The following is a 13330-nucleotide window of genomic DNA, read 5'->3' as shown; positions in this document are numbered from 1 at the left end:
ACATCTGAATATGTACAAAAATCATAGTACACAAAAAGCATGGAAAAAATTAAATAAGTATGGTAGAATTCTGGAAAAGTACTTGGAAATGTATTTGAAGTAGTACATATGGTTATAATATCTTTTTCTGCCTCTTTGCATATTAAAAGCCTTTGGTTTGAATATCCACTCTTGTGTACAGAGAGAGTATTTTTTCTTGTTATTTATCTCCACCTCTTACTCTCACAAACAGCATAGTGGGCAAGTCATAGTCACTATGACTTGCCCACTACGCTGTTTGTGAGAGTAAGAGGTGGAGATAAATAACATAGTCACTATGCTGTTTCCTGAAGATTATTTTTTAATTAAGATGACTAATCAATCTGTTTTACTAGAATAATATTTTTATCAATCCAAACAGTGATTTCTGAAGACAAGTTAAGAATACTAAGTAAATATCTGGTAATATCACCTGGCAAATCAGACTTAAAAATATCTTAATCAAAATGCTATCTCTGAATAGGGCCTGTGAAGTTTCTTAAAATACCACTTACAGAATTGAACTCTGAGTCGAGTTTGTTTGGATTTAAAGAGATAGTTGCCCACATATTTCTACATGAAATATTTTTTTACAGAGGTAATGCATTTTTGCCTTTCTTGGAAAGTAATTGTGTTAGATTGTTTATCTTGGGCTACTTTGCCTCTTGCTTCCCACTCTATGCAATACAGTTTTATGAATAAATGTCAGGTAAATTACTTTCACACATAAATTTAAATGTGTCTAAACATCTTGTAAAACCAGAATCAGTTTTAGAATTTGAGAGGTCATTAAAATTACTTCATAATACAAATCCATTCTAACCAATTAGTCTTTGTATATTTTATTTTCTTTCTTTGGTGGATTTTGCTGACAATATTTTTTAAATTTTAGAAATGTGAAACACTAAGAGTATACTATGTCACTTTTTAAGTTATAGATAATTCTTTAAATAGCTGCCTTACATGAAGACTACAGTTATGTAATAATAAGATGTCATGTGATGCAGCTGAGTTAGTGCTGAAATTGGTTAGGCAGAAGAGCTGCTTAACTGTGTTACGCTTAGCCTTGGTATGTACCAAGTTAATTTGTACCAGATAAAACACATGCTCTTCCAATCCCTTCCATTCAGCCATGTAATCTCTCCCAAACCCATATTCTCTTGTTACCAGCTAATTAATCTTATAATGCATTTTTAAAAGGCCAGTTTATGAATTCAGATAAGGTAAAAAAGGTCAGTGAAGTGTATGTGGGTTGTTAGGTTTCTTTTTTTACCCTTCTTTTAGCATTAGCAGAAAGGACAATTACTGTCTTAGAATTGCAGATACATTCAGCTAATTTCTACATGGTTGCATCAAAGACATTCCATTCTCTAATTACTGAAGTCTTCAAAGAAAAATACCAGGGAGAAAAAAACCTCTGTCTTTCAGCCATCATTAAACTTCTCATTCTAGTAGAAGTATAAGGCCAAAGCCTCCAAGTGCAAATATTAAAATACAGAAGCAGTATATGATCCCTTCTCCCTTTAGTATTTAGATGATAAAAATCGAAACCATCACCTAATATCCCACTTATTCTTTTTATTCTCTTGCTCTTCAGATGTGAAAGTTCTCTTCCAATCCAAATGATTTTATTATTGTATGCTTGAACTATTTTTAAAAGAGCAGAATAATTTCTTCTAACACTTGTTACATGTTACTAATTCAAGTGTTTCAGAGGGACTGAAATTATTCTTTCAAAACCAAGAAGATCAAAAATGTGGAAAAGTGCAATGAGGAGAGATGGGCCATGAAGGAAGATTACACTGACTTTTAGTTTGGTGGCCAAGTTGTTAATAGTTCTACTTAGAAAGAGGAATGTAGCTAACTGTTTATGATTCTTTAAAAAGGCCGCATTAAAAAAAAAAAAAACAACCAAACCCTAATATTTAAAATGAAAGCTGAAATTTAAACTAAACCTAGAACAATTTTCCTTGTAAATAGTCCCACTCAACACTAATCAGACTGCATCACTTTTGCAAAAAAAGAAAAAAAAGCCTCAGAATTGAGAACTGTAAGAAAGCATTCTTTTGCCAGCAAAGAATTACTTGAAATTTTCAAATCAGCAAAACTGTATTTACTGTAGGAGGACTATAACTGTATGTCATATAAAAAAATGGAGGAGTGCAGTGTTTCTAATAGAAAAGAGAGGATGATGACCAGGTGATTATGAGGCAAAACAGTTTATAGAAAAAGCTTATTGACATTAAAGGTATATTTAGAGAGATATTTATACAGAGATAGGAAAGGTTAGATGAAAAGCATTTTATCATATACAAAAGTGCCCAAGATTTTAAGTAATGACAGTCTGCCCTAATAGTATTAAAGTCAATTTAACTCAATACCTCAGATTTACTAAATTGATAAAAAGGGCTGACAGAGACTGCAGATAAGTTCGATCACATAATACAGTGATTCTGGTAGTTGTTTAATACATGTGTGATTTCAATATTTCAGCTTTTTAAAATACGCTGTAGGAATATCAGCACAGTTTATTGTTACACAATTCAAAATATTACATTTCCCATTGCTGTAGTGGAAAAAAAATCAACCCCAAAATCCCAGTCCTCCATAGCATAAAAAAAAATCCAAACCCAACCCAACTCATCTCCACAATAATTTGTTCCTTGATATTAGCGAAGTGCCTAAATTCTCCTTAATTACAAGAGTGAAAACTTTCTTTAAGTGCATTTATTCTCATGGACCTTCCCCTCTACAATGTAATTGCAAAAAAAGTGTTATAAAAATGCATAATTTTTCTTCAAAAATAAGAATCAATATTTTGTTTTAATTAGTTGCAGATTTATTCCTTTCCCCACCCACTTGAAACAGAAAATAATACTTTCTGTTGTGAAAGGCTTGCACAAATATAGATGGCCTAAATATAATTAATGGGCACTGAAGTGTAGAAGGCATTAAAGATGAAGCTTGTTGATGACAGAAAAAATTTGTTGCAGATTAATAATCTTCTGTTGATTGGGTTATTGATGCTATTCCCAAGATGTGACCATGGTAATTTACAGGAAAATGAATACTTCTTTGTTTCCACTCTTAAATAGCAGTACCTCATGACATAACAAAAGAAGTGGCTGACATGCCACATAGGTAATTTAGTTGCAGCTCAATTCCTATGAATCAAAGCCAAGTAATTAATCTTTTACCTAGGAGACAGTACTGGGGATATTAATAAAATGTGGGAACAATAATAATTTTTATATAAGGAAAAGAAAGTACATGGTTTAAGGCGATTGATACTTTCCACAAATATGAAGAAATTAAATTTTGACGTTCCTGTAAGAAAGGTCTAATGGATGGATATTCCTACCATACAGAATTTATACAAAGGAAGGAACCTGGATAACTGCATGTGAAATTTATAAGTTTTGCAACAGTAAAATTTGTGGGACATTTTCTACTTTGTATGCAGCATGTACTGTTTTCAGTCTAATTGGTTTTTCATGGATTTCAAGACACATTCTACAGATAGGAGTGCATCTGTTTTCCCCAAGACACACATTATTCTGATTAAATATTTGAAATTAAGATGGAGTGATTTCATGTGTTAGTTTTGATAATGGTGGTTGGTTCAATGAAAAAAAGAAAGTGGCAGTCTCTTATAGATGTTTCAAAAATCTGAAGTGGCATGACTTTGTGATTAAAATTGTTTAATTAGCATTTCCTGAAATACTTGAAACTAAACAAAGAACAGAACTGCTGTAAGAATCAGCTGGAAGATTTGCACCATAAAAGTGGTTTTTTACACGTATGCTTAATTTTTTTAAATTGAATCAGTGCAAGATCAAAGGAGTTAATTCTACATCTGTAGGTAATTTTTTCTGTTAATTCACAATGTGTATTGACTCCTAAATGAAAGGTAAAAAGTAGCCTTGTATTCTCTACAGCCTTTCTGCATGAGAGTTTTTATTTAGAAAAGAGTTGCTGCCTGAATCAGGACCTAATAACAAAGCCAAATCAGGAAATGCTCAAATTCTTCTACTTTCAAAAATAGATCTATAGAATAATTTGGGTTAGAAAGGACTTTTAAAGGTCATCTAGTCCAGCCTTCCTGAAATGAATGGGGGTTCATCAATGAGATCAGGTTGCTCAGAGATCTATCCAACCTGATTTTGAATATTTCCAGAGCTGGAGCAACCACAACCTCTCTGGGCAACTTGTTCCAATATTTCACCATCCTCATTGCAAAAAAAATGTTCTTACATCTAGTCTGATTCTACATTTTAGTTTAAAGCCACTACCTCTTGTTCTCTCACAAGAGATCCTGCTTAAAAATCTGTCCCCATCTTTCTTATAAGCTACATATTAAATGATGAAAGGCTGCAATAATGTCTTCCTAGAGCCTTCTCCAGGATCGACAGCCCCAGCTCTCTCAGCCTGTCTTCAGGGGAGAGGTGCTCCAGCCCTCTGAGCATCTTCATGGCCTTCCTCTGGACTTGATTCCACATGTCCATGTCTTTCCTGCGCTGAGGACCCCAGAGCTGGATGCAGCACTTCAGGTGGGCTCCTACGAGAGCAGAGTAGAGGGGCAGAATCCCCTTTCTCAACTTGCTGGCCACATGGAGTAAAGGGAAAAAAAGATATTATGCCTATTAGAAAAATCAATACAATAAAGAGATTACTGACCTTTCCATTGGACAGCACTAGAACCTCCCTACTTGAAAGTAGGAAATTTGACATTTTCCAATTATTATTCTTACATTGGGTGCATGTTTTACTGATCTTATAAAAAGGTAAAAAAAATTGGCCAAAAGAAAAGGTGATATAAAATGAGTTTGCTGCAGGCTTCTTAAATTTCTGCATTAAAAAGTCTCCAAACACTGCAGCAAGGGATGAGCAGGGTTCTCTTTGACTGTTCTCAGAGGCTTCAAGGTACATAGCATACAAACATTGAAAACATTTTATTATTTGCAGACTCCTATATCCACAGATTCCAAGAAGTAAAAGATGGTTTGAGTAAAGAGAAAAAACAAGTCAGCATTGAAATAAACATATAGTATAGAGCTGAATGAGCATCTGGCATAGGTGATCAAGTCTGGGAAGATGGGGGAGAATGCTTGGAGAATTAAACTAAGAAGCAACAGAAATATCAAATAAGAAAATAACAACAGACATATGAGTGTTGCAAAAGGAATTATATGGCAGTGGACACCAGACTGGAGGTAGGAACATGGACAGATTTTTGATAAGCCAAAATGTTGCTCCTTTCCCACAAAGTTTTTCAGACAGTTCAGCCACATTAACCAAGGATTGTATTAGGTGAAGACCTCTGTTTCTGTGTTCTGCCTGGTGCTTTCTAATTTTCTGTCCAGTAATATGGTCCACTGTGCTGTTGGCAGGTAATCACATTTAAAAATAGATCCTTTTCCATCTTGTCAGCATCATTTTGTATAATTTTCTTTTCGGATATTTTTAGTGCAAATTTGCTGTACCACCTCACATCTGAAAAATAGAGCTGGTGTAGTAAATGCTTTAGAAAGAGCACATGAGTTTTAAGAATTCAGACCTTCTGCATTTTCAGAAGTGTTTTCTCATTGCTTGTTATCTGTCTGATACCCTTTGTGTTTTGGATTGGGACATCTGGAAAAAAAAGCTTGACAAATGCAACCTACAAACTTGCTACATTATTCATTTAATATTTCAACTAGCATCAGAAGAAACCTGCTATTGAAATTCCATAATAGATTCTGACTGGTTTAGATGACTGGCTGGTACTGAACTTTACTAAATTATGAGACAGAAAAACTGTATAAAGATATGAATATGTTGTCAATACTGATTTTAAATATTTTCATTTAAAAAAAACATTATAATGATTTTATAGATTCATATTAGAGGTATTTTTGCTAGTACCTTTGATGGTGATTCTTTAAGGGACCCTAAGCCACTCACTCACAAGAGAACATAAGGGCAAGGTTTATCTCATCTATCTTTAGCCACTTAAAAATTGAGAATCTTATCTGCTCTTTCTTAGTTAGTAGTATGAAATAAGCATTTTTCAAGAGTAAAATATTCTGTATAAAGTCAGTCATTCACTCTACTATAAAATTGCATGAATCATTGCTTGGATGTGATTTGAACATTTCCCTTTGCCACAAAAATCAGCGTAGACTATATTAACATAAGGTAAAATATTCATTAGGAAAGGCACATTTAACACGAGTTGTGCTCAGTGTTTCCAGAGGAATTTACATTTTGAAAGAGACTGTTTTGCTGATTATAGTAAAACAAAATCAAACATCTTACAGTAGTAGTAAAAGTATTAATGTCAATTACATTGTACATACTACACAGAGAACACTTGAAATGTGTTAATGATGAAGAGACAGAGGTCACTTCTCTAACTGCTAATTCAGGATTATTCCTTTTGGCAGAAGGTGGATGACATAATTCAACAGAAATTTCAAACATTACATTAGGTAGAGCTAAATGTTTCTGTCATAGAATTTGCTTTATAGTTGTAATATTTCTTCCAGAGGGAGAGAGAACCAAGTCACATTCCTTTAATCTTTACTATATATACATGAAAAACAAAAGCACTTAAGATGTTTGATTCCGAAAATAAATATAGTTTGTTTTGTTTCATGGTCTGGTTTTAATTATTATTTTTGCTTATTATTAATAATTCAGGTATTCAAGCCATTCTATTCATAATATGTATATGAGTTTTTTTGAGGGAGACAAAAGAATTTGAACCCTATTTAGAACTCTTCTTTCTGTCACCATATATATTAACTTTAAATTAATTTTAAAGTTTCTTTTGCAAATAAAGATATTATGACTGATCATAAGCCTCTAGCAGATCATTATCAAAATCTTTGGGGAGCCATGAGGGTACTCCAGGGAATGATCAAGACATTACTATTAATAAAATTCCTGATAATTTTATTGTTTGATACTCATGTCCTGCTATTCTACCACAAAAAGTAAAAGTCAATCCTCTCTTGAGAGCATTCACAGTGTAAAAATTCCAACTTTAAGTTTCATTAAGGCGTTCTGTAAGAAGTATCTTGTTTGCTTCCTATCTACTTCCTGTCTTGTCATAAATGCACAGAATTATTAAGGTTAGAAAAAGCCTCCAAGGTTCTCAGTCCAACCTTTGACTAAACACCACCTTGTTAACTAAACCATAGCACTCAGTGCCACATCCAGTTGTTTCTTGAACACTTCCAGGGATGGTGACTCCATCACTGCCTCACAAGTCTGTTCCAGCACTTGAAAACCTTTCAGTGAAGAAATTCTTACTAGTGACCAACATGAACCTCTCCTGGTGCAGCATCTTTTCTAATTTTGACTGAACAACTGGAAGTCAATGAATGTGATGATAAGCAGGTGATCCATGTGTCAGGATAGGTGGGAGGGGAAGGAAAGACAAGATATTGGAATGTGCAAAGCACCCTGAACAACTGGGCACTGACAGCAGAAAATTTCAAAATTTTCACTTAAAAAACAGTTAAAAAGTTATGAGCTTTTCAGTACAGATGTTAAATGTATATTTTAATTAATTTTTATACTATTTTAGTTATTTTTTTAAAAAATCACAAATTCCTTCTTTGTCCTCTTTGTTATCTATAATTTCATAACACAGTTTCTATCCTAAGCTATCCAAGACCTTTTAATTCATTCTGTGAACCAGAATATCTTCAGATAGGGAAATAGTAATTCAAAGCAGAAAACCCCAGAAAAACATTAATTTCTTAGAGCATGTCTGTGCATTTTCAGTCTTTATGCCACTAGACAGCAGCAAGGAACCCACATATGCTGGAAGTCCCAGTAAAAATGAGCTGTGAAGGTGTTCAGGGATCTGGCTCCACAGTCTGATGATGTGATAGCCTGTTGACCACAGCTGGATTGAATTGAGCATCCAGGTGGAATACAGCCAGATGGTGATGGGGAGGTCTTGCTCTCACACACACCTACCAAAGGGAAATCTCAAGTCCAAGTTACCACAAATCTGGGATTCTCATATTTTGCCAGGTTGTTGGCAGAACCAGTTTGGTTTTATGATTCAGCATTTCTGTCCCTCATTACTTGGTGACAATCTTCCATTTGACTTATTAAACTATCAAAATTTTTTTCTTTATTTATGTTTTGCTGCCGGTTATCCAGTCAGATGGGCTCATTATTAGGTATTTGTGGTAACTACTCGGTCAAACATGAAAATATCATCTTCACTTACATTTTATAGAACAACATAAAATAAAAAGAAGAATTAATCTATATGGGACTTCCCTGTCTTCTTACCCTTTCCCCCTTTCATATCCCTGAAAATAAGAGCAAGGAGCTAAAACCTCAGCTCTCTCCAAGTTACAGAGCATGCAGTCATAGCAATTTTAACGTAAATGGTTTCAAAGTATGTCTTTGCACATTCCAATTCATAGCTATCCCACTGGAACACATGGAGGTCAGTTCTAATTTATGTCAAGCTGCTGCGGTCACAGAGAGTTGAAAATAAAGCCCAGCACTTATCATTAACAGAAAAGGTTTTTCTTTATTTTTATGGAAAAAAAAGTAGAAGAAAAAAACCAGCTATGTGAGAGTCTTTGTGGGAGGTCTGTGCACAGGGTATTTTTCCTTGATCTAGGAAGATCTTCCTTAACAACCCAATGTCCATCTAAATATGTTTCTCAATCTTCAAAATAAATTTGTTACAAAACTAGCCACTAAAGTCTTCTCTCAAACTCAGCAGACAATGTACTTCTTTGAATATTACTTTCTATAATGCTAGTCACAGAGGATGTCATATCCTGTGCCCTGCATATTAAATTGGGTGTTTAATTGTTTTAAGACAGAGCTACATCATAAGAGTAGCTCACAGAGAGACCAGCTGATATACAACTAAATGTAAGATAGTGGATTTTTTAAATTGTTTTCTTACAAAGCTTGATAATGGTTTTAATTATTTGGGCATCAGTTGACAAGTGAGTATATTAAATGTGTAGAGGGGATAATGTCCACTCTGCAGTTAGTGTGTAGATCGTCTTCATTCTGCACCACATTTATTATGCAAAAACTGTCTTATCCTCATCTTTATTATCATCCTGTCTATGGCAGTTGTATCTGTTTGTCATTGTTCAGTGTAATTCCCCATTGATTAAAATCACTTTGGAAAATTAAAGCCTTTCCTCAAGCTTGGTCAAAAATATCTTCAGTTCCTGAAAAGTCTTTTCACTATGGAAGGAAGTTTTAAGAAATAATTCATATTTATGTTCTTTTCAGAAAAATATTCTTGAGAAATGACATGTACTATGGTACTGGAAACTTTATCTTCCTGTCAGAGTTGATGTGATAAAGTCAACTGAACAAGATAATAACACATCTCTTGTAAAGGTGCAAGGTGAGTCAGTGCACAGGGGAAGAAAGATGAAAGAAGCTTTCAATCTCAAATTATTTTGGAACAAGCAGTGATGTGCTAGCCAGTCTTGGCTGGCTAGCATTATGAGTGCCAGGACTAAGAATATTGAATATGTAAGTAAAGTTAAATAAGTTTGGAACTGAAATACAGAAAAATCCCTCCAAAGACACTGAAACTATGGTGCTTTGGTACTAGAAGGAATATTTTCATTTTAAGAATGGTGCTTTGTTATTGTTCAAATATATTATCAATGGAATAACGTTAAAATAATGGAGAAAAAAAGAATTAATATGTGTGATTAGTGTGATTTTTGTTTTAATACTAAAATGGAAACTCATTAAATACATTGGGGAGATTTAAAAATATCTTAAATAATTAAAACTCTCACTATAGGCATTCTAAATGTTGTATACTTTTGCAAGTAAAGGTTTGTCTTGGAAAGCTTATATGTAAGTTTGGTAAGCTTTCTGAACAAGTGATTTCCTTAATGTTTCCTGACTAATGTAAGTAAAATGTAGGAAAAATTGCTGTGGTTAAAGTAGAACAGTATAGGAAATTGGATGCTCTTATTGCACTCTGCTGTGCATTTTCTTGATCAAGAATATACTTCTCCAGTGACCTCATTACTCAAGGCTGTGAGCAGGCTGGTTTCTGAGATTTTACCCCCAAAGTCTGGAGCTGATTTTTAATTTCTTCTTCCTCTGTGCTATTCTCCACTAAACAGAGTGCTTTTCAGAAGTTGAGGATATACCCTACTCTTTAAGATAAATTTGCTCTTATTTCTCACTAATGTTACTTTAACTCATTCAAGAGAACAATTGATTTAGAAAGCACATTCAAGTTTTAAATAATCCAAAAATAGCCCCATATAAGATCTTATAATCTATATGGATAATAAAAAGCACTGTCAATTCCCAATTTCTCTTTGGGGAAACTAATAAGTGAAATGAAATATCAACAACTACGATTAGATGTCTACAAAATGTTTTTGTTGTGGTTAAAGAAAAAAGCTATATGATACTTACATACTGAGTAAGCATGTAATACAAGGTGCCACAATTAATTTCTTCTTCTACTGTCATTTGAAATAAAAAGTTTCATAAGTAGGTGTGATTTGTTTCTCTCTCCTCAGAAATAATGTCTTCTTCTATGATATAGTTTTAATTTTACTAAGTAGTTTTGGTGGTTAGGGCCACATTTCATTTTCCTGTTTCCTAATGCATGATATAGGAGAAAACATTTGTTGGGGAGGAGTTTCGCTCTTTGTGAACCATTTTTTCAAAATGTTGTTCTTCAATCTGAAGCTGCATAGCTCTGTTTGTTTCTTTTAAAGAAAAATGAAATCTGACAGTAATTTTCAAAGCAGCCCATCCAAACTCCCAGCAAAACAGCAGCCAGGATACAGCTGGAAAAAAGGGTGGCAGACACAAAACCTTCCAAGTTATGATTTTTCGAAGAAGACACAATCAGGAAAAAGTAAGAATTCACTTATGAAACAGAAGATTCAATAAAAATGTAATATTTTGTACCTTTTCTATCTATCTTATATGCAGACATATTTTTGAAAGGAAAGTGAGACACAGCCTTTGTATGTCATAAAGTCACTGAAATAAGCTGCACTGCCTTGACCTGTATAGAAAGAATTATATTTGTATCATTTTGGTGAAAAATAATGCTTTATCTTCTCTGAATGGAAAATAGAAAGCATACTGCAAATTTTAGAAGCACAATTTTTTCTTCTTTTATAAGTCTTTCCTATGTTTTTCTGAGATGTTTTAAAATAAGTAGAGTATTAGGCATCTGTGGAAATCTGCAGGCAGTAAAGTTTTAAAGAGGTTTGTTTGGATACATTATTCTTATTCAAATGTTAGGAAATGAATATAAAAATTGACATTTTAAAACTGTCTTGTTTTTTTATGTCTAACATGAAGTGAAACAGAAGACTGCATGACCTGTTAGAAGAAATTAAAAGAAAGACAGTGGTTGTTCATGAATCTGATCATTTGGAATTATAACTACACATAATGCTGTGATAAATTAGCACCATGAAGAACATTTTATTTTCTTATTTGAAAGAAACATTTTGGAAGCAAGTTTTGTATCCTCTTTGTGATGACTCTGTCTATCTAAACTTATGCATTTATATTTAATCTTTTGCATCTTTACAGGGTCAAGACATTTCACATTCAAGACTTTCATATAGTCTATTTCTTCTCTAGATTATTTGAGTGTTCTCACATTTAAACAGGTTCATCTCAAGAGATGACATTCTGGGAAAATTTTAGGAAAATCCACAATGGTAAAATTGCTATTCTTTCTTCCATATATAGATAATTTAGATTAACAATTTTAACTCCAAGTACTTAGAATAAAAGCAAAAAATAAGTCAGATCTCTTTTTCCACATTTCAAAATCACTACGTAACATGTAATTCAGCCACAATTCAGAAGAAAGTATCCCAGTTATCTGAGCTTCTATTATTAATTTAAATAGTAAAAAAGTCTAAGAATCGAATGGTTTCCTGATGTGACAGCAAAAGGTAAAAAACAATCACTCCATTTCTTGAGAAAATGTGAATGCTTCTGTTATTCAAATACTGAGAAAAAAAATCAAAGCTAAGGTTAATTAGTAAAGAATCTGTATGGCACTAGAGAAGTCCACAATGTTTCAATGTTCAGAGGACTCAGTGAGAAGTGAAAGACACGTTTTTCCTTGGTCTATCTGATGCTGAAGGAAATCTTGAATTTCTCTCTGCCACATCTCATCTGAATCTCCCAACTAGTTAAAAAAATAATGTCTCTGTAGGCTCAGGGGCTTATGTCTCAGTTTGACTAAAGAGCTTGGATATGAATAGAAAATGTTGGTGTCAGAATTTGACATTTTTAAGAAAATGGTCCATTCAAAGCTCCTGAGAACTCTGGCTTCTAGCACAGCACTTTGTTTATTTTGTTTTATTTTGAAATGCTATACTGAAATAGTGGACCTATTTAATAATGGCAATCACACAATTCATTGTTGAATTAGAAATATGTTCCCAGTTTAATGTGACTGATCTTTTCCGTGTTTTAATTCCCCTCTGCAAGGGAGGGTATTGTTGGTCATTTAGATGATATGGTTTTTGTCCTCTCTTGGATCAGTGACTTAGCCATAGGATTTCATTTTAAAAAGAACTCACAGGTCTGTTACTGCCAACAATAAGATGACCTGGTAATATTCAGAGTTCAAAGTTTAATTGCAATAGATCAATCATTACAAAGTTCAAAGAGCATTATTAAGCAAGCTGCATATTTCAGGTCTTGAGGCAATATAGAATTAATTGTCAGGAAAACAGTGGAAAAGGAAAGCACTTTAATCTTCTTGTCCTCAGTGTGACATATGTCAAGTTTCCAAATATGCAACATGATATCATAGCTGCAGCAAGAGTGTCCAATTTAGCCAAGGAGAAGGTGCAAAGTGACCCAGTCGAGCTTTTTTTAATTATTAGTGTTTTGAAGTTACAAAACAAAGTAATATTTAAAGGTGCAGTATCCAAGTTTTCTAACAATTGTTTTCTCTGCAGACTCTGAAGGTATTTACTATTATTATTTAGTTTTTTCTTGCTCATGGTCAAGTAATTGAGTATTTTAGAATATAAATTCTCTTTGAAGGCTCAGAATAATAAGTCATATTAAGGCAGTAAGGCTAAATAAATCTCAGTATTAGAAAAGAAAAAATGGTATTTCATATACCATTATAATGAATCACATTTCACACACCTGGAAATATTCTGATGCATATTTAAGCAAGAATTTTAGCTGATCATGCTATATATATATATGAAACAAAGCTAGTTAGCAAAACAGATGAAAGCTTAAAGTCTGCAGTTTTGTAATACAGTGACTCCTCTTGAAAGGGAAAAATCTGAGA

Source organism: Zonotrichia leucophrys, chromosome 1 (genome assembly GCF_028769735.1).
Source record: "Zonotrichia leucophrys gambelii isolate GWCS_2022_RI chromosome 1, RI_Zleu_2.0, whole genome shotgun sequence".
NCBI lineage: Eukaryota > Metazoa > Chordata > Aves > Passeriformes > Passerellidae > Zonotrichia > Zonotrichia leucophrys.
The sequence above is the reverse complement of the archived record's forward strand: the minus strand, read 5'-3'. Positions refer to the sequence as shown.